This window comes from Meleagris gallopavo, chromosome 10 (assembly GCF_905368555.1).
Source record: "Meleagris gallopavo chromosome 10, MGAL_WU_HG_1.1, whole genome shotgun sequence".
Taxonomy (NCBI): domain Eukaryota; kingdom Metazoa; phylum Chordata; class Aves; order Galliformes; family Phasianidae; genus Meleagris; species Meleagris gallopavo.
Window position 1 is genome coordinate 26,593,972 of NC_139413.1, and position 22,134 is coordinate 26,616,105.

A 22,134-nucleotide genomic window follows, 5' to 3' on the forward strand; every position below is an offset into this window, starting at 1 on the left:
GTTTCCTGGGTGAGGCTGGGTGCAGACAGGGTGCTCCGTGCCCTCCTACTGTAGTCAGGAGGCTGCCAGCATCCCGGGGCAGAGCGAAAAGAGTGGGAGCTGAAAAAGAAAATGGAATAGGTTTGTTCATAAAATTCTGCAACACTGAGTAGCAGTGCCTTTGAGTGGATAAGTCTGCTTTGAGAGCCTTGAGAAACTTATTCTGGTCACACAAGCAGTGTTTAACATTAACACTCTTTCCTCACTAAAAGGGATGATGATTTCTCGGCCGCCACACTCGTGTTTCTACTTGGCCTTCGTCTGCCTTAGCAACTTTTGTAGGGAACTTTTCAGCTCCACGATGGATGCTAGGAGCCACCGGCGCGGTTCTAGGATGGATCAGTGGGCACGAAGGCTTTTAACATCATGATTGCCTTCCTCTGCTGATTGCTGTGATGACCTGTTTGTTTGGATTATATCTCTTTTTCTTTTTTTTTTTTTTTTTTTTAAAGAAAACAAAGGAAGTACAGTGCTGTGCACAGAACAGTTATTAAAAACAGTTGGGAAGCATATAAAAGGTACTGTTTGTGTGAGAAACGGGACAGCTGTGGTGGTCTATTGGGAAAGTGTGTACAGATGGTGGTAGGGAGGGGAATGATGACTACAGGGCTGATAAATGAAATACAAAAAAAGCATTAAATTGGTGATCTTTTTAAAGAGTACATTTTTGGTTAGCATTTTTGGTTTGCATCATTAGGGCTCTTTGTCTGCCTCTTATTTAGCCAGGAAGTGCGACCATCTTCACGCATTTGCGGCTCTCATTTTGTTTACAAATAAGGAGTCTGTTTAATAAATTACATACCATGGAATTATTAAAGAAGATAATGAAGCGCAGGGTTTCCACAATGTTGGGCAAGATGTGGGATCATCCCAAAGACCCCACAATGCCACGAACACTGTTGGGCATGAATTAGTTATGGTCACACATGGGATTTCCTGGAGCCTACCCGGATTTCTTTGTTTTGAGAGAAGTGGGAGCAGCAGCGTGCGCGAGGCCTCGACACTCCCAACCTCACGCCAAGGCAAAGCAGTGCATGCTTTGCTTCATTTTACAATGCTGGTCAGCCCTAGGGGTGATGGCAATGCAATGATTGGGGTCCTTAAGCGGATCGGTAGAAGATGTCCCTTTTCCTGTGAGCACCAGGGAGCTGCTGGCTATGGGCACAGCTAGGCAGGCTACCAGCTCCTGCTCTCCCTCTTTGGGAATACACTTGCAGTTTCACTTCACCTCTTGCTGCTGATGCAGCACATTGACAAATTCAAAGCAGTGGGGTCTGGAGGGTGGCAGAGAGGGTGGCAGAGAGGTGGCGGTGGGCAGAGCAACAGGGGCTGCAAAACGGGGGTTCAGGAAATCTCAGAGGGAGTTTTTCCAAAGCCTTGTTGGCTGCAGGTTCATTTATGCTCTGAATTTTGTTGATTTAAAAAGCATCCACAAGTTTAATACCGCTACTTTGGGGATTGTTAGCTCTTCTGACATGCTATCACGGACACATCTTGTTGCCTGGCTTGATGAATGACATGTTTCAGTGTGGCTTTTTTGGGGCCAAGTAAATTTTCTCTAGCATTTTCTTGAAATGTAGGGAAAAAAAAAAAAAAGAAAGAAAGATTTAAAAAGGTTTAATGTGAAGAAAATGTATGACAACTTGATAGATTGCTTGGGACTTCAGTGCAGTAATTGTACAAAGAAGGTTGGGATTTTTTTTTACAGATGCAATGTATTAAGAAGAACAATAGACAAAGAGATGTAGAGCATAGGGCTGAAGAGACCATCTTGGCCAACCTCTGCAAATTTGTTCTGTACTGTGATTATTTAATAGCACAAAAATATGTTTATTGTAGTAACCCCTCGCGTTTTCTTAGTTGATCAGATGTGGAGTTATGGGTTTTTTTCATACACCTTGCCCGTAAATATACCTCTTTAAAACAAAACAGACCGTTTCATGGCAAAGGGCCGATTCAGCAATACCTGGGCAAATGCCTCGAGCTGATTCCTTCTAATACATGTTTTGTTTCTCGACTGTATGACCTCATCCACTTCTATAGCTTCCCTAGGTGCAGAAGTCCAGGAGGCCTCACTGGGGCTGTTCCCATGGGTCACACACGGACAGGAGAAGCAAGTCACCTGCCATCAGTGCTACGTCCTGATGGTCCCAGCCCAAAGCTGGCCTTGCAAATGGCCGCTCGCAGAGCAGCCTCCTCATCCACAGATGGGGACTTTCTGCATTTTTTCTGCTGTAGATGACTGGGTCCTGAGGACCCCCCGCATCCCTTCAAGCTGCCCCATCCCCTTTGCTGGCCCCAGTGGTGCTGTGCCCATGAGCAGCCGAAAGGAAGACAACGATTAAAAGTGGAAAGCTGTTAAGCAGTCAGGTTTTTATTATGCTTTAGTGTTTTGTTTAAGTCTGTTCTTAATTGGTTGATTAATGTAAGCAAAGTCCTTCTCTCCCCCACCATCTCTACAGATGGCAAATGGTAGGTCCCAACTGTCATTGTGTGCAAGAAAGGTTATGGTTCAAAGTCAGAGATACAGAGATACCACCATAATCAATCATAGGAACTTGTCTGGCTGTGCCCGGCCAGGCAAAAGTTAGGCCTGGTAGTGATTTTTCCTCCAAACCCACTGGGGGGAATTTCTGTTCCTTGAAATGGGTTTTGGGGAGACCCATTACCGCAGCCATCCCGCTGCCTTGTCCATTGGGTCAACACACACAGCTCAGCACGGTGCTGACTGCCCTTCCCTGTGGTGTCCTCCATGCTGGTGGGGCCGGGGCAGCGGGAGCTCTTCTGCACAGCTCCATGGGCTCAGAACATCAGCCACAAGGAGTCAGAGCCCAACGTCTGCTTTAACAAAATACCTCCAAATACGTCTCTTTAATTTTTTTTTTTTTTTCGTCTAAGAGGATGATTTATTAAGGCTAACTTCCTTCTCAGGATGAAGCTTAGAATTATGTTTCTGGTATTGATCCATAAAGAGGATTTGCATTTTATTCATACTATAAAAGTGCTTTTAATGGAGACATCGCGGTAATTGAATTTATACTGTGTGTAACTATCGAAGTATCTTTTTAATTATTTTATGTTATGTAATACAATAACTAAATCTAAAGCCTGTGAAAGGGGATGGCTGTACCCTGTCCTTAAGAGTAACATATATAGCTTTTAATATTCTAGCAGTGGAATGCAGTTAAGGACATTCTTTATTTGAAAAAAAAAAAAAAAAAGACAGAGGGGGCAGCGAGAGAGGAGAAAGATTTCATTACATTCAGCACAGTATGAGACTAAGTCAAAGTAGTTTTGCTAATTAAATTCAATTGCCATCCATTAGACCAATGGAATGAGATGAATCTACCATATAGCTGACACAGCACAGGTATGCAATTTGGCTAAATGGCCATTTCTGAGCTGCAGTCCGTGCTTCTCCACTCGCTCATTTTTTGAGACTCACAATTTTGCTCAGGAAGAAGTGGAGCAGTGCCCGGTGCCTCTCGGCTGGGTGTAGGCACGGACGGTCTCGGAGGCTGAGCACGAGCTGCTCAGCAGTTTGGAAATGTGCTGTGGGAAGCTTTGAAGGCCTGCAGCCAGTGGGGATTCTTTTCCCCGCGTTCGTTTGTGGAGATTTCCCTTCTCTGCTCATCCAGCCACATTTGTGAGGCTGCCGGCAAAGGGCTCCTTCTGTTTCACATAGGAACCCACAGGAGCAGTCCCCTCTCGGTCTGTAAGTTACCAAAATGACTTGAAATTAGCAGGGCAAGTTTGCCCGTGCCTTGGCATAATGTACTGCTTTGGGAGATTCTGTATGTCAGACTGAGACGACTCCTACCCCGGTGAAATGACAAGAATACCACTCAAGCATTGGCCGAGACAAAACTTTGACAGCCAGCAAGCCTGTAATGCTGCTGAGTGCACAGATTTACACTTCCTGCCAAGATTAAAACGGGCTAAACCCAAAAAGGGTATTAGGGATTGTCACTTTAAGAAGAAATAACACATTAGTGTGTTGCGCTGGTGTGAGAGCTGCGATGATCCTTGGAACACTTCAGCTTCTTGGGATCTCACAAGTTCATGTGCCATGGTCAGCGTGGTCAGCAGTGAGGAGGACTTGCAGGACAGGAAAATAAGCACAGCTCCTACAGGCACACCTACAGGGTGAAATATCTTGTACCTCCCCTCCAGTGCTGGAGGTCCAGTTCCAGTTCTGCCTCTCGTTGGACAAAACCTCAGCACAGTCTGGGGGGTTTGGTGTGAACAAAGAGTCCAGGGTCTGCCCACGAAAACCTCCCTTTCTGATTCTGATCATCCTGGTCTTCCTATAGTTAGTGAAAGGGAAAAGAGAGAAGTTGGGCTGAAAAAAGGCCCATCGAGAAGTATTCCTGTAAGCCACTTTCCCAACTCGGTATCCTTACATCTTCTTTCGAGCACAACGGGTTATGCTATTTATGATAAATCTTTGGGGCTGGGGTATTTGCTCCATAGAATCCAGACGAATAAATGTGAAGAAAGGATCCTGCTTTAAAAGAAGGAAACAATTAAACCTCCTACTTTGTTATTTACAGTAACTACCTTTTCTTAACAATTGTAGAACTTCAAATGAAAGTAGCAGTGTGAAGAGGGAAATGTGGGAACTTTCATTTGTCGAGACTTTGCATTTCTTCTGCTTTATAGCCATCAGAAAAGAGATTGTTGTGCATTCTATTAAATACTGCCAGTATGATTAATTTAAAGGGTTACATTTTATTGAACCCTGGTGTAGATGTTCTTTGTCAACTCACATTCACTGCTAGTTAGAGTGTGTGTCGCATTTATCAAAACTTTCTGGAGCCCCTCTCACCTCATTAGCATGTGAATCTCTATTGAGCAGTTAATGTCCGTTACAGCGAGAGTGCTCAATTCTTGTTTTCAATAAGCCAGTTGTAAAATGTCAGACTGTCACTTACAATATAAAAAAGCAAAAATGATGGTATTTGTAAAAATGTTATCACCTCATAAAAACAAATTGTAAAGACATGAAAGTGATCTTGGTATGCTTTGCTTTCAGAAGTGAGTTAGTACAGCTGCTTTAAATACCAGTTGTCTGGATTCCCACACTTTCCTACCAATGGAGAGGTTTACACAAGCATAATTTAAGTTACAATTACCCTAATTAACATCTCATTTGCATAAATTGTTGAAGTCAAAACAACAAAGAATTGCTTAAGAAGCTTAACCCTATTTGTCCAAAATAAAGAGATGAGTTTTCACTTTGCAATCAAAATTGGCAGGTTCATTATGCCCGAACTCAGATACAAACTGAAGTTATACTATTAATTAATACTTCGCATGTCTATGATCGGGCTGCCTGCTCTTCTCTCTGCAAGGGTTCAGAACATCCTCTTCCTGGTACTGGGGCTGTCAGGTGGGGATTCCACAGGGCTCGTGCCGTCGGTGCAACCCCCAGCCCCACTGTCAGCTCACGGGGCCAGGCCTGAGGATTTGCACCCGACAGCTCCGGGAAGAGGGCTGGGAACGTGATGGGAAGAGGATGGCAGTGACATGGCAGTGAGAGGCAGGGACAGCCTCGGCCCTCCCTTGGCAGAGCTTAGGTTTTCGAACTTCTGAAGGCCGCTGCACTCTTATCTTGGAAGACTGAAATGCAGATAAAGATAGCTGTAAAATAAAGTTTCAATATACTTTTTTAGTGAGAAAACAAGGCAACTTTGTGGGGCGCTGTGCATGGAACTCTCAGTGCTTGTTACAAAGTCCTGATCCTGCGCTCTGAGCCGTCCTGCCTGAGCGTCTGACTTCTGGTAGCTGCGTGCCACGGGCAAAGCGGATTGTTTGGGCTTAATCCAAAGCTGCTGAAGACAAAGGGAGTTTTTCCTGCAGACACTTACTGCCCTGGGTAGATTAAAACTGTTCCCCTGGCAAGTCCTGCTACTTTGATAAACCCCGTAACTGTTAGCTGCAAAAAAGCACCACTTAGCTTCTTCTTGCCACGGCTCCCCCTAAAGAAAGAGCTCCCTTTGCCTCTGCGCATAGCAGGGACAGCTCTGGGTGATGCCGAGGGAGCGGTGCGAGCTGCTCAGTGCTCAGGGTTTGTCAGTGCTCAGGGATTTCAGCGGGGCTGAGGAAGCCGTAGCGCAGTGGATTCGTTAGCCGATGGGATGGGGCATGCGAGTGGCACGGCGTTGTGATCAGCTGTCAGGTGCCCGTCTGCCGGTGCTAATGAAAGCGTTCCCAGACGCCGGGGCTGTATTTTCCTTTCCTGTATTATCTCGTTGCAGCTTCATTAGCTAAGTCAGAGCGAGTGTACATCAGCCCAATAAAACTCTCGCTGCTTCCCTGTGATGTAGCAGCCCCTTCAATCGGTGCCCCCGGATGGAGCTGACCCACCAAAGCCTCTGTGTGGACGATGAGCGATGGGAGCGCGCCGAGCGGAGCCAGGTGCTCACCGCGCTTGGGTTCTGCTCGAGGTTGAGCCTGCGCCGAAATCTTTGCAAAGCAAAGATCACAGGGAACTTATAATCATAAAACAGCTGAACCGAAGATGAATCTCGCCTCCCGATTTTGCATATTCTTTTTTAAAGATTGCATTATAATTGAGCGGTTGACTTTCGCGTTGCACTCTTTTTTATGAGCCAGTGATTACACAGTATACGGCGCTTACGCTCTGAACATGAATGAATCTGCCAGTTCTACTACAGTACTCTTTATAAAATAACAAGGCTTACCAGGTGGCAAGAATTGCATAATTGAATTGGACTGAATCCTGGTTTTCCCAACCCAGAGCGGTTACACTTAGAAGTAAATTACAATTAAAAGAGACAGAATGTTTCCATTGTATTAAGAATCCTTAATAGCAAACTTTTCATCCATAAGGCTCTGTTCTCTTCCTGAAGCGTGAGAGAAATGGCTGTATGTGTCTAACTACCATTAACACTAATGGGAGCAACGTACATAAATCCCCTCACGGCGATGGCAGAGCAGACCCCAGATGCCTTTAAAGAGGAAAGTGCTTGTAGGGATGAATAGAGGCACACGAGCCTGTCGGTCCCTGTGACAGCTGCTCTGGAAATGTGCGAGGGCTGAATTTGAGGTGTGGGTTTCTGGTGCGTCTTCTTCAGTTTCATCACAAGCATTGCCTTGAGACCAGCTCTCTGCTCCTTCAAAGGGCCCTGTCCTCAGGGCATGGCAGGCAGCACATCTCTCAAGTGGAGAGAAAGATGCTAGGGACAGATTTGGATCCCGCTAAAACCACGATTCAATTTAGGCCTCTAGAAAGTTGAAGGGAAAAAAAAAAACAGAGCCATTTGCCAAGAGTACCCAAGCTCCTCAAATTTTGCTCACCACTTCCTACCCTCCAGAGCTGGGGATATTGAGAACATCTGTCTCCAGATGTGACAAGAAGAGGAGAGTGCTCCTCCTTCCCTGAGGACCTTCGGGTTTCCCTACTCCTTTGTTTCTCATTCCCACTCCTACGAAGCCTGTCAAGCAATCCTGGGCAACACGGAGAGCAATTATGTCTTCAGCCATCCCCAGCAGCCAGGGTGCAGCCCTCCAGCCTAGCCCTGCCCCAGCCATTTGGGCCTGGGCGTTCTTCTGCCATGCACATGCACCTCCTCTGAGAGGAGACGTAGATGCAAACCTTGTTTTTATTCAAACCCCAGTTCCTCCTGAACTTTCTGATCTGCTCTTCTTGATGGCTATGCAATGCACTGTCACCTTGCCATTAGGGCTAGGTAATTAATAGCTGCATAATAGAAGTGAATGCAGTTGCTCAGCAAAATGAATGATGTGTACTGTGAGGGAAAGCACTAGAAAGTAAAGTGGAGCTGGAAAGTGTTTAGTGAAATTTCTGCTTGCCCTTCATTAGAAGTTCCAAAGAAATGTAATGCATGATCACATTAATCAGAAGAACTGGCATCACGTTATATCCTTCTTTGTTATTTGGCATAAATTGCAGGGCATTAAATGATTTACATTATGCTTATACCTGCCATAATTTTTGGCTGATATTTAATGAATACTGGGCATTATCTTGGAACACTGGTCACATACTGACAGGTAAAGGCTGGACGCAACCCCTTCTTCTGTTCTTTTGTGGGCTTCCAGCATGGGTGGTGAGAGGGGAAGAAGTTTGGAGTAAATCTGTTACAATCAAAGCTCTAAAAACAAAATTGTATTGTGGACTTCCCTTCCTTCCTTCCTTCCTTCCTTCCTTCCTTCCTTCCTTCCTTCCTTCCTTCCTTCCTTCCTTCCTTCCTTCCTTCCTTCCTTCCTTCTTTCCTTCCTTCCTTCCTTCCTTCCTCCCCCCCTCCCTCCCTCCCTCCTTCCCTCCCTCCCTCCCTCCCTCCCTCTCTCCCTTCTATTCTTCTTTCTATTCTTCCTTCTATTCTTCCTCCATCCTTTCTTCCATCCTACCCCTGTCCTTCCATTTTGCCTGTAAACTGTCACAGAATTCATCACCAACTACCCACGGTATGAGCGCTGAGCAGCTATTGCAGGTATGTGTCTCTCACACTCATCCCTGCCTCATGCTCGTCCTGTAGCTCCTATTTCTGTGGATAACCCCAAACCTGTGAAGGACAAGGCAGCTCTTACTGCACCTCCACTGTCATGAAATGGCCACAGAATGCCTGCAACCAGACAAAGAGCAACTGTGTTTCTGTAAAGTCTACTTTGAACAAGTTGCAGTCATTTTTTTCTGTTTTTTTAGAAGTCCTGACTGACATGAGCGTATATAATGTCAAGAATACCTTTATATGATTTTTCCATCCTGGTACTGTAGTGTAATTAGCAGGCTCAGGCTTGCTCCTGCTCTTTCCAAATGCAGTTGTTCCTGGGGAAAGAAATTAAACCGAGGGATGATGTAGATTTTTGCAGCCAGTCAGATGAAAGTAAGTGGTGGTTACAATTATTCAAAAGTACTTGGGAAAGTATTGAATATGGTAATCCTAGATAGGAGAAGGCACTGGGCTGGTTAAAGCACGTGGCTGGAAATGTGCAGAAGTTGCTTTCCCTCCCAGCTCTGCCACAGCCTCTCATTGTGGCCTTGGGCAAATTATTTAACTGGTTCTGTAATAGCAGAGTTTGTTGAGAATAAAAGTGGGAGTGCCACTGTTCCTTTTTGTTCTGTTTGTCTTCCTGAGATCTCAGGCATGCAGAACGCAGACCTGCGCCGTGTATTTATGCAGCCCAGCTGCAGCACAGACCACGCTGTTACTGCTGTGACCGCCGTTCTGTGCTGTGCAGGATGCAGTTATCAGTCTGTTTCAGACCACGTAGCAGAGATGCAGAAACTTAATTAAATGTAGCAAATTATAAAACTGGTATGTTCAGAAATGAATGTAGATGACACCCACTCCTCCACTGCCCATCCGCTCAGGCACACTGTGTGCACTGGGATAATGCTGTCCTTGTTCTCCTTAACCTTCCCTGCTTCACAGCAGCAATGCCTGCGATAAACAAGGATGCAGCCAGTCCTGATCATGCTGCTACATTCACCTGCAAAAATTTAATAGATTTTTAATGTCTTTTGCTGCTGTCACATCCTGTTAGCAAGAAAGTCTATTAAAACTTGTGGAAGATGGATAATTTTTGAGGCAGGGTGGTAGGATCCATGTTGTTTTATCAGTCCCATATTGCAGAGTTCCAGGAGTGGCCTGAAGCTTTGCTCTCTGCTGGCAAGTGTCTCCAAAGCCACCACAAGACTTTTTATTAGAAATGTTGGCTTCAGACAACTCAGAGCTCTCCAGAGCTTTGGAAAGTTAGAAAATCAATGATAATGTCTTTTTCTTTTTTCTTTTTTCTTTTTGGCTTTGGCTTTGGCACATATCTTTGCAGTCTCTTTGTTCAAAATCAGGTGCAGGACGCGACTGGTGAGCAGCTCCTGAAGTCTTGCCGTCCTGCCCTCAGTCAGCAGCATGTAGCTGCTTAAGTGTCTGCTATAGCATCTGCTATAGAATGGCAAATATAAGAGAGGAAATCATGAAAGGGTTATCTTGCAAGTAGGAAGAGAGCTCTTGTACACAGCATTAGGCAAGAAGTTATGCTCTGCTCCTGCAGCATCGGGGTAGCAGCATTCAGGACTTGTTCATCCTAAAATACAGACATGGGCTGGTGGCAGGCATGGCATGGTGCAAGAGAGAAACACAGCAAAGAGGGTCCATGGTGGGATGGTCCCACAAAGGACCATGGTGGGAGGGTCCTCAGAGGAGTGAGACTGAATGCTTTTGCTTTGCTCTTGAAATTTCTTATGCATGCCTGGAGTCCGTGGCCATGCCGTCTTCGGTGTTCAAGTAGGGCTGCCAACAGCTCATTTTGCCTTGGGTACCATCCCCCCAGCACTGCAGAGTGGCTGTAGCTTAAAAAAGAAAGAAAACAAATTGCTACTGGATGCCCAAAGAAACCAGCTTGTTGGGAACATCTAGACTTGAAAAATGGCAAGTGGAGCAAAGTGAGACTCCAGGGAAATCCATCGAAGAAACACCTAGCTCGAGATGTTGCGGTTTTATTTCAAGTGAAAAGTAAGAGAGGTCTTCTACTTTTGGAACGATTTTCATGTTCTTATTAACACTTACCAGTGGCGAGTGCCTCACAGAACATACCCATAACAGTAATGCTGTTCTCGCTAGCCAAAGAATTTGCATGTCCAAAAGGAGCGCGTATCATAAATAGACTGTTTACAGTAGACTTAAATTATATGATGAGCCATATATCATATCGCAAGCCCTTGCCAACCATGCATGACTATTTGCTTCTCCTCAGGTGGTAAGCAAAGTTTTCAGCTGACCTACTGTTTAGTAGAAGTGCACTGAAACAGAGATAAGCAGTGCCGCTCGTAATATTGTAGTGGAATAAAATCTGGCATAAATTTGCCTAGAATGTAGAAGGAATGCATGAAATATTATTTCTTAGTTCACATCGGACTTTTCTGCCAGCACGCCATGTAATATTGTGTCGCAAATAAAAAGAAGGTTATTCCTGCTTCTGGGAGAGAGCACCTCTTGCATGGCGTAGCAGTGGGAAAGGGGTTCGTGCTCTGCTCAGACAGCCAACACCACGTATGTCATATGAATATCAAATAATGTAAGGTAAAACATGAATCAAACGTTTGAAAATGAAGACCTGAAGGAACACGCAGGGTTTAAGAAGTGCCCCGTATTGTACTGCAATGCCTCGGGATTCCTGCTGGGCTCAGCGGGACTCGGAGCAGCCCTTTCCTACCTGGGGTTGAGTTGTTTCCTGTAAAGTGTGGCGAGCAGATCTGGGTTCCCAGCACAGACCAATGCTTAAAAATGGGCTTTTAGGGGGTTTGTATATTGGTATAACACACCTTGGACTAATCCAGTGCCTAATGGCAGCATTGTGCATGGCAGCCGGTTGTTTGTTTGCCTGCCTGCTCCCAGCCTCTCTCTTACCCTATTTATATACGCACACATGCAAAAAATATGAGAGTTGAAGAAAAATGTCAACCATATGTAACATACATGGAGATTAGTGACAGTAACAGTGAATTCATTGTGGTTTTGGCAGTCAGGACACCACGCAGGCCATATTTTAGAGTTTTAGACAAATCCACATGTATTCCAGAGATTGCTGTGGATTTTCAATATGTGTGGCTCATTAGATACGCAATCTGCCTGCTATTCTCTCCTGTCACACAAAGCTGATGGCAGCAAACTGGCATCGTGGAGATGTTGGTAGCACTACAGATTTTAGCATTAATGCCAGACTTGGGCATCCTGGAGCCGTGTGCTCTTATGTGGCATGAGGGGTGTGTGCCCACGATGTCTTGCCTGGGGGGTTTGTAAGTAAGCATACAAGATAAACTCTCCATAGATTCCTATTTTTCAGGTAAATCATAGCAGCTCTATATCCTCATCTGCATGGAGCAATTGCTACCAGCAAAAATCTAATAATTGCATATAAAATATACAGCAGGCAGTAGTTCACTTTATTTTAAAATGCTAAACTCTTTGCTTAAACCTGTGTGAGTTCAAGCAATGCTACTTTCCACGCAGGGCTGAGTGCTTAAATATAGGTGAAGGAAATTCTGGTCTGCTAATTTCAGAAGAATGTTTAAAACAAAGTGTTACTGTTTAATCTGGGCACATGATGGGTGAATGAATGTTTGAATGAAATGACATAATTGTTGGTTAGCCCGTATAATTTGAAGAGCGTTCGCACAAGTTTAACTCCCTCTGGATGCAGGGCATCCTCAGTGCGGGTACGGAGCGACTTCCCCAAAGGCAGAGGATGGTGAAATCCCATCTCCCATTGCACTGAACAGCCCTTTGAGCGATGGGCTGCGGCTGAGGCTGTCTTAGTGATGTGCTTTGATTCAAGAGTGTTATCCTTAACCCCTCTCCTCACGTTGTATATGATATTTAATGCATCATCTTTGTTTTAAACAAACAATACACAAGCTGTTGCTGGCAGTCGTGGGAAGCTGGTGGTCCATCTGGAAAGTAGGGAGATAGATGAGGGGGGAGAGGAAAATTAAAACCGTTTAGGGGTGTATTTGCATGTGTAAAACCCTGGGATGGGAACAGGGCACTTAATAGCTATTTAAAAAACAGTTTGAAGACAGGGAAGATTCTTTGTCTTTGAAAGAAACTATTAAAAATAGGCATTATTTGTGTAATAAAAATGTGGATTTTTTTTTTCTTTAAAAACAAACAACTCTGGCCCCGTACCTTTAAAAAAACTTGTTTGTTCACAATTTCTGCTGCATAAAATCCATTCATTCTAAAATTAACCATTTTTCCCTGACAAAAGTTCAGAATGGTATAAAATTAACCAATCATATAGCTTATTAATTAAACCAGTGGCAAGATTGCTATTTCAGTGTAACCATCTCCGCAGGATGGTTACAAGTCGGGTTTCTGGCTGATTGCTTCTGTCATTGCCAAAGACAGAGCATCCCACCTCAGCTTACCACTGCCCAGCGTGCATCCAATATGCCATTTAAAACCTTGATTATAACCAGAGAAAGTTCATTGAAACCAGAATAAGTTGCAAAATAATTAATCTTCCCTGCCATCTTGGATCCTCTCTCTCCAGCACCCAGCCAGATGTTTTGTGTTTGCCGTACGCGCAGCGCTGTAATCCTGGTATTTACACAGCTCGGGTTTTTTCCTCCATCATTAGCGCTCTGCTTCGAGGTTACACGTTTTGCCTTTGCTTAGGAGATCACAGTTGCTGCTCAATGGTTCCTGGAGGACAGGTCGGCATGGCATGAATGGCTCTTTCAGCACGAGTATATTTGCAAATTAAACTCTTATTTTGCACACAGCGGAGTTCTGCTGCCGTGCTCTGGTTCAGGCCAAGCGTTGGGCAGGCTTTGGGCTCTGCACCGAGCCTTCCCCGCAGCAGCGAGGATCCTCGCCTCCATTTCGGCGCTGCCAGGCCTGGAGATGATCTATTGAGCAGGTGTTTGCAATTTAGGGTTCACTGCTGTTCCTGTGGAAATCAGTGGAAAAAGGGACGGCGACGGTTGAGAACAAAGTGAAAAGGCTGCATGAACAAGGCTGGCATTATCCTGCAGCTCCCGGCCCGAGATGCGCTGTGAGCCTGCGCCGTGTGCTTTGTAGGGAGCTGCATCTTCCACCCTTCAAAAGGGCTTCAGTAAATGAGCAGGCAAAAGACCTAAGTGAGAAAGTCAGGAAATAAAAAAAAAAATATATATATATATATATATATATAAATATATATATATATAAAACCTAACTGGAGCTCAGCGAGCAATCTGACATCGCTGCAAATCCTGCTCAGAAATATATGTGCTCTGCTTTAATGACAGCACATAGAGTACTGCTGAGATAGTGGAAAATTTTACAGGGAGTTTTGCTTAAGGAATGGCTCTAACTCAAGTTACCTGTAGAGCACAATGTCATATGGAAACACTTAGGGAGCTGTGGAAAAGTTTCTGAAATACAGTGGAATTTATCTAGCAAAGCATTTCGTGTACGAGGGAGGAATATGGATTACAATGGAGTCGGTGAGGAGCGGGCTGGAGGAGGCCGCGTGCAGCGCTGCTGCAGATGAAAAGTACACATGTAACCGGGGGGGGGGACTACGGCATGTCCACGTCTGGTATACATTTGTGCTATTTGCCATGCACGTAACCTTGTTATATAAAACAGAGCCCAACAACCTTGAAAAGATGAACGGTGAAAGAAAGGAAGGTGTGGGGAGCCGGACTGCTCCCAGCCTGCTGCGACGGCTGGGTGACGGCTGCCCTGGACTGCCAGCGTGGGGGGAGCTGGGACAGTCCCCGGGGAACAGAAGGAGCTTAGAAAGACAAAGAGGGGCAGACTTGGCTGGAAACAGGGCCAAGGAGAGCTGCTGGGCTGCGCCGGCACTGGGCTGGGTGTGCAGGCCCTGAGGGCTCCAGCAGGGCTGGGGAGAGGGACGGGGAGCAGTGGGCATCTTCCAAGCACGTTTCGTTATGTATGTGCTCCCTAAATGCTCATGGCACTGGTCGCCAGAGCATCTGGGCACTTCACAATAATTAAAACTGACAAATCCATAAACAGTAAACAACAGGCTACCCACTTGGGCAGCCAAAAACCCACTACTGCATCAGCTCAATAGCTGCACCCATCTGCCAAACGCAGCCCTGCGCGGGCTGCAGCCAGCGCCTTCCCCCCGTCAGCCCTCACTGCACGCCGTGTGCGGGAGGCCAAGAGGGTTTTATTTTTAGTTTTAGTTTGTTCTTCCCACCACAGAGTGGCAACAAGTACCGACACCCTTCTCCCTTGGACTTGTTGGCCCGCTAACCCTTTCGCAACACAATGGGAAGTCAACCGCTCGCACCCAGGGGAGGGGATTTAATGACTGGAAAATAGAGAGAGAGAATTTACTTGGAAAAACTGTGGAATTAAAGTTCTGGACAAAACATGCATCACTGGTGCATAACGTTTCTGTTAATTGGGTCTTAACAGGTTTGCAAGTCAGGCTGTAATGACTATAGAAACGGGTCACCCCAGGCAGCACAGCGTCCTGCTGTGGGGCCGAGGGTTGCAGCCCAATGCCCACAGCTTGGCCCGGCAGCTTCCCTTGGTGCTGTAGGGCCGGCTGCTCCCACCTGCAGCCCTCACTGCAGCCCCCGGGCAGTCCGACCCGAGGGAGGTCTGGGAGAGGCCCCTGTCCAGCCAGGCTCTCAGCAAAGGGCCCTCCTGCAGATCCGCCATCACGTGCACACTGTGCACGATGCCAAGTGCGCTTGCCGCTCTCCTGCGCTGTTGTTTTCACTTCTGGGTTCTTCGTGTGTTCTCCTGACCCGCCAGAGGCACTAAATCTTGCCCATGTCTCCCTGCACTCCGGTGGCAGAACGAGCTGCGTGAAGTTTTTCAGTTTTTTTGACTAAAGCGAGATTAATTAAAATATAAAAACGCACCCAACTGTGGTAAATCATTTCTTCTTTTTGCTAAACGATTGCTCCCTGTTAAATCCACCTCTGCTTTCCACTGCAGAAGTATCTCCATGCAAGCAAAGCTTCTAATGCTCGTAAAGCAACCGAGATATTATCTCTCTAATTAGCAGCTGGGGAAAAAAAATAAATAAATAAAGAGAGAGAGAGATCAATTAATGCTGTAATTAAAACCAATACCTTTAGATCTGCTTGTGGTGAAGGCAGGCAGCTGTTACGGCGCTTGCTGATGGGGCGTGCTGAGTTCCTCCCCCAAAATCTTTGGGCAAAACACTTGGTGGTGGGGAGCAGCGCTTGTGGCAGCAGTGCCAGAAGGGACCCCAAAATGTCGGCAGCGCCGCAGCCCTCTCCCCCCTGCAGCCCTGGGAAGGGTGGGGGTCCTGCGGCCGGTCGAGGGGCTCGGTGCGGTGCTGCAGCCCTCGCTGGGCCCTTCCCGGGGCCGGGTAAGCTGTTTTTCATATATTGTAGCCTGGGAAAGCTGTGTTACTGTTAAAAGAGTAACCATATCCCTTTCTGAGCTGTTGCCAAGCAGATGTAGGCTTTTGGAAAGTTCCCAACAAACTTCCACAGCTGATACTTTACTGACTTGTTCTTTCTCCCTTCCCTCTACTTGCACCTATTTAAATAACCAAAGGACATAATTTGGGGGAGGGAGCATTGCTCTGCATCTTCTACTTGTTAAATATAATTAATTGAGAGTGACCAGTTAGTCAATTACAGTGTACAGCTTGCAAAAGAAACGCAGAAATATCAAATATTACTGTTTTACCAAAACGCTCCCTCTTCTGCGCTGAATGCTTTCTTGGAAGAACCAGCCAAGTAATGAGGAAAATTGAGCTCCTTCAGCCCTTTGTGCGACGCGGGGCTGCTTCTGCTTCTCACCAGGGCAAATATCTCATTTACTTTCCTAATGGCAGGGCTAATAATTTGGGGGGTGGCTGTGAAGGAGGAAGAAATAACAGCTTTTAAAGGCTGGCGTTGATGCAGATCTCGTTGTGTGTGTGAGTGCGTGCAGGGAGGGAAACGGGGCACTTGAAATGTGGAAAGCTCTCACAAATCATATATCACGGGAAAGGTTTACAGGAGTTCAGAATATAGCGAGGGGTATAGATGTCAGGTTTTCTTACACAATAGAGGGTCTTTTGTTTCCGCGCTCCCTCTTGGCAGGAGCCTCCGTGCCACTGCTGGCAATTTCCTGTCCATCTTTCACCGAGCAGCAGAGCCGAGCAGGGGAGTAGTCCCGCGTTTTTGTTTAGACTATTTTTTTAATGCTAAGCCTTGTCCTAAGCAGGATATCCCTGTGTATGTTTGGAGTTCCTGAACTTCTCTGCAGAAAATTATCCTTAAAAAGCCCCTTCCATAACACCCAATGTCCAACTTCTCTCTGAAAAAAATAATTCCAGCCTTGTTTAATTGCTTTTGCTTGTGAGAGCTTGTACCCGCTGCTTAATCCTCCTGCACCTCAAACACTACATTTTGAAGCACGAAACCAAAAAGCAGGGACGATCCAGCAGTCCCTCCTCTGTCCCACAGCTGCCCCAGGCTAGAGGCTGTCCCTGGCCCCCAGGGCCCTCCCTCTGCACTTCCAGGGGTCTGTGGGGCTCCAGGGATGGGGCTTCCTCCAGTCAGGGCTGTGCGGCTCTCAGATGCTCCAAGCTAACAGGCCAGCATCCAGTTGTTATAATAGCTTTTTTTTGTCTGGCTTTCCCAAATGATCTCCTCGGACAGCCTCTGCTGCATGAGTTGACATCATGCAGTAGGAACAAAGTAAAACTAAAACACAGTGGTTAGCTTGCATGGAGGAAGCAGGAACTGCAGGCTCTCAGACTGAGCAGTGGAGTAAAATATAGAAAAACATACCTGTGGAATATGGAAAAATATCTGTGAAATACAGGGCTGGACAGAATTTGGATTTGAAAATGCTGTATTTTCTCCAAAACTTGCGTGAAGCTTGGTAAAACAGCACCAAGAAAGTTGGAGGGGGACTATAAACTGGTACGAATGCCAACTGCCCGACACAAAGTCGGTCGGGAGCGTAACACCCCAGCGATCCATCTGTATTTAGGTTCAGAAACCCCTTCAGATGAGCAGGCTGCAGCGTCTGCTCCTGCTGACCGTGCCACGCTGTGCCCCTCGCCCCAGAGACATCGGTCCTGAGTGGGCAGGGACACACACAGCCCGAGCCCTCGCTGGGGTGAGGGGAAGCGATGGCTGCGATGTGAGCACGGCTGTCCCCGCGCCCCCTGCTCAGGCATTCCTCTGGTAACATGATCTTACTCCTGTCTGCTTTTAACAGATAGGCGAGGCTTAGTTATGTTAAACATGTTGAACTGAGTTTGATTCGCAATGCTTTGGTCTGGTTTCTTTTCCTTGATTAGCTTTAATCAAACCCTCCGCGTTCCATGACCTTAATAAAGCTATTTTTCCTGACAAGTGAAGACCATCTTAACAAGCAAAGCTCATCTGGCCTGAAACTAAAGCCAAGTCAAGATGGTGTTTTAGGTCCTCATTAAAGTCCACAGCATGAAGTAAGGGGAAATGATGAAATGGTGCTCCACCAAGCCATCCCTCCTTTACATTTAATTAGAGGAATTATACGCGACCCAGTAGATGCCTTGGGAAGGCAATCACTGTTGGGTTCATAAAGAGCCCGGCAGTATAAAAGGGCACAGCTACTGCCTTAGCAAGGAGTAAACGAACACCGGGAGCCGGATGGACTTGGGGATCAACTGAGAAAAGCCCCGTACGATGTTAATATAAAGAGAAAAGAGCTGCAGAGCCACCCGGCCCCGGCGCGGGGCCGATGCGCTGCGACCCTGACATGCTTCGCAGGGATGTTGGCATGTTTATTCTCCCTGCAGTCCTTTCCTTCGGTTACTGCTGACTCATGCAGGTTGGGTGAAATATTGACGGCCGCGGCCGGCCGGGCGGTGAGGCGAGGAGGCGAAGGAAAAGCCCCGGCTGTGAGTGATGCCACGGGGCTTGGCAGTGGGAGAGGAAATCAGCCACATGCAGACAAAATGCGGTCAAGCAGCCGTCCCACACAGAGGATGTCCCTTGCACTCATTAGCATTGTGTTTGTAACAGAGCTTATCAAAAAACAGCCAGCAGACATAATCTGTGGTTTACGCTTTCTTTCGTTCCCTTATTTTTTTTTTACTCTCTTGTTTTCCTTTTTTTTTTTTTTTTTCTGAGGGTTTCTAAAGGATGTAATCCACTCTGTTTTTATTGCTTCTGCCTCTGGACGTGCCGCAGCTCCAGCCAGCAGTTATTTCAGCGTCTCCAGCCTCCCTGCGAAGGTCTGCACTGCTGAGGGCTTGACTGCTACTAAATTGCAAACCGCAGGGCTGCCTTAACCCTTCTTCTCCTGCCCAGCTACCCGAAGTTTGGGTGTTGCAGGCTGTTTCCATTAGAAGAGAAATTGCTTACGAAGCGCTGCGGTGCTTCACTGCAGACCTGCTCATTTAGAGGGGCTGTGCAGAGCCCGGCTCTGGCACAGCAGGAGCAGCCCCAGATGCTTTCCATGGGGCCCCTTCCCCATCCTGAGCCCCCGGTCCCTTCTGCCAGCCCCACCAACATTTATTTTTGCACTTTGACAGCTCCTCTCTGCACAGCCAGGAGCCTGCAGCCACCGCAGCCATTGCACCCAGCGCTCTCTGCTTCCCTCATTGTCTCTATTTCATCCTTAAAGTCCAAGTTTTCCTCTTGGGAACAGAAACTTCTTGCTCTGATAGTCTCAGAGCCACCTTTTCAGCGCTTTGCAATTGCTAAATGATTTTCTGGCCGGGTACATCCCTCCCTTTCCTCTCTGTCTCCTTGCGCAGGGATGAAGGCAGAAGATTTGTGTGGCCAAAAGGAAAGCACTGTCCTTCTCCACTCCGGTCCCACTGAAAATCACTTCTTTGCTTGCTAGTCTAAGATGATATTTGCAAATAATTTCCTAAAAAGGCAATCTAAAAATGGCAGTGTTGTTATCCATATTTGTACACAAGCTCGTGTGCGACTGGATTCCTAGGGCTCGTCTACACAGGGACAATTGAAATTAATGTGAAATAACTTTAAAGTGGATTAGCTAAACTGCATTATGTCTTCGTGTAGACACTGTCATTTAGAAATAAAACGGCCTTAATTTGGTTTAGTTTAATTTGCTTTAGCAATTTAATAAAGACACTTTAAGTCTGAGTGAGCAGTTTACACAGGGATTTAATGCAGTTTAATTAATCCACTTTAAATTCACAATTTTAATTAATTAGGATGAACTTTCCTTAAGTGTTCCCCTGTTGAGATAGCAGTGTGGCATTTCTAGCCACCTGCAAGATGACCTGACGACTCCCAACCCCAAAGGGCTGTTGCAGTGATGCGTGATCGGCCCCGTCCGCAGAGGCTGGCACATAAGGAAGGGAAGTGTCAAAGTCCTCCTGGCCTGACTGCTGCCCCAGATTACCTCTGGAGAGCCCAGGCTCGTGCTGTAACGAGCCAACGTCCTCCCATGTGCTTTAAGTACTCATGTTGCCCACAAAACCATAAGCAGAAGCATCTGTCCCATGTGAAAGGGGTTAGAAAGCTGTGTCCTGGAACAGGGTAAGGCACAACAGCCTGCTTCAGCCCCGTGCACGCGGCATCGCGCTCTGCTGACTGCTGAAATGGTTTCAGTTTCTCACCCAGCTTACGCCGTGGTTTTGCAATGTTGGCAAACCCACAAAAACTCCCCTCTGTTTGAGAACAGCGGCGTCCTGCAGACCTATGTGTGCCTGGGGTGAGGCTGCCCGGGGCTGCAGAGCTCCTGGTGCCCTTATTTATTTACTGCCAGCAGAAATTCCCTCTTTGCTCGTTGTGCAGATGACCTCTCCTTGAGAACCAGCATTGCTCTTAGCGCAGATCCTCAGCCTCCCATCTCTCACAGCCCATCAGCGAGTGCATGTTTTCTGTGGCATTTTTTATTAAGGAGATTGTGCCAGGGTTTCTCTCCATGATCTGGAATGTGTCCCCGCTCACCTCTCCCATCCCCTTGCCATCTCCTCCTGGCCCCGCATCTCCCTTTGTGTTTGCTGGCCTCGGCACCCACCCGTGCCCCAGCCCTGCAGCCATCCCCAACCTCGAGAATCCTTCAGCGGCATCAGGTCCACCCACAGCTGATCCCAAAGCACAGCTGTGATATGGGGCTATGGACTTCCAAGTCCCTCTGAGCAGATGGGCGCTGCACTGCCATGCCAGCACGCCCTTACTGCAGGTTGCAGGGGATACTGGGTGTGTTAATGCTCAGAGCATCCCATTACTCATTCAGGGATTAAAAAATATCAGAATGGACACATCTGATCCCCCCTGTGATACGCACCACCCGGCAGCTAATCAGCAAATTGTAGTTGAACACAGGGCTGTTTGGGGCTGCACCTGGCTCCAAGGGTCACATTCGGTAGGGAGGGGTTAGGTGGAAGGAGGGGACAATCAGTTGTAATTTGCCTTTATGAGGATAACGAGTAAATGGGTGAGATAACCAACGGTCCCATTTGCTCCCTACCCCAATCTCCTTGCAGCCAGGAAGGAGAACTGCGGGTGCTGAGTGTGGGAGCACCGGGATTTGGAGAGTGCAGAGATCTTTCTGAGAGCTTTTTAGAAGGTGTTCCTAGGTGGGAATGGTGCAGGAGATGGAGGGACAGATAAGCAGAGCTGCAATACCTGGGGTGCAATGCAAAGATGCCCTGCAGATGCCAATGGACAGTGCTGGCACATCCTAAACCCCCCCCGGCACAGCAGCGAGAGCAGCAGGGTGCAGTGCCGTGGCAGCGGGACTGCAGCCAGGAGCACCCGCACCTCCTTCCTCAGCTCAGGCCTCATTTGTAAACACTAAAGTGCTTTTTTATGATTGCTCCGCTGGTGCCAAAACCAAGCACGCTCCTGCTCGCAGCCTCGCATCGCGCTGCCACGGTCCAAAGTGATGTCATGTATTGAGCGAGGGGTCTGCCACCAACTGCACACACACGAGTGCCAATTTTAATTAAAACTTTCTCCTTCGCGGCGCGTGGGTTTTATCCGTGGCTAAAAGGAAGTGGGGAAGAGCGTTCCTTGGTGTTCCCACTTGGACGTTTGTAGGCCAAACAAAGCGGGGAAAGTTTTCTGTTGCTAAACGCCCGCTAATGGTGTGTTTACCCTAAATGTTGGGTTAGTCCATTTCCTCAGCTGCGAGGGGAGAAGGGAGTTAAAACCATACTGGCGGTAAGTGTTGGATAGAGACGGTCTTTCTGAGAGCCATAAAAAGATTGCTTTTGATAGAGGTTTTGTATAAGGGGAGATCTCGTATCGCTGTAAAGTTAGCCACCAGATTAGTTATTCATATATTTTATTGGTAAAAAATATGGCAGGGGGATTATCATGCGAGAACTCTGTGGAAAATAAAAGAGATAAAAGCAGTTTAGCTGTCAGGGCATTAAGGCTGTGGTTAGCTCTGCATAGTGTTATGCGATGGAAGGAGGCCGGGTCTCTGCAGCCCGCTGGTGTTCCCTTCAGATGGCCACGCACTGCAGCAGGGGCAGCTGGGAACTGTGAGCCCAAGTGGCTGAGGATGCAGAGGGGATCCCTCTGTGTTGGTCTGGCCAAAGGGATGGAAACCCTGAGGCACGCCTATGGGGCTGCAGCTTGTTCTGTACTCTTCTGGCTGCCAAGGGGCTGCTGGCCATGCAAGTGAA

At 47.1% G+C, this 22,134-nt stretch overlaps 1 protein-coding gene and 1 long non-coding RNA gene across 14 annotated transcripts in view; one reads left to right on the top strand and one right to left on the bottom strand.

Moving 5' to 3' along the window:
* The window catches only part of NFIA (nuclear factor I A), a 238,551-nt gene that overhangs the window by 15,561 nt on the left and 200,856 nt on the right, over positions 1 to 22,134 (top strand). The window lies entirely within an intron of this gene.
* LOC146543744 (uncharacterized) lies at positions 1,326 to 16,078 on the bottom strand. The gene is made up of 3 exons (XR_014885231.1): positions 15,632 to 16,078; positions 8,772 to 13,665; positions 1,326 to 7,289 (listed from the first exon to the last, which is right to left on the bottom strand). It is a non-coding gene; the product is annotated as an uncharacterized LOC146543744 (long non-coding RNA).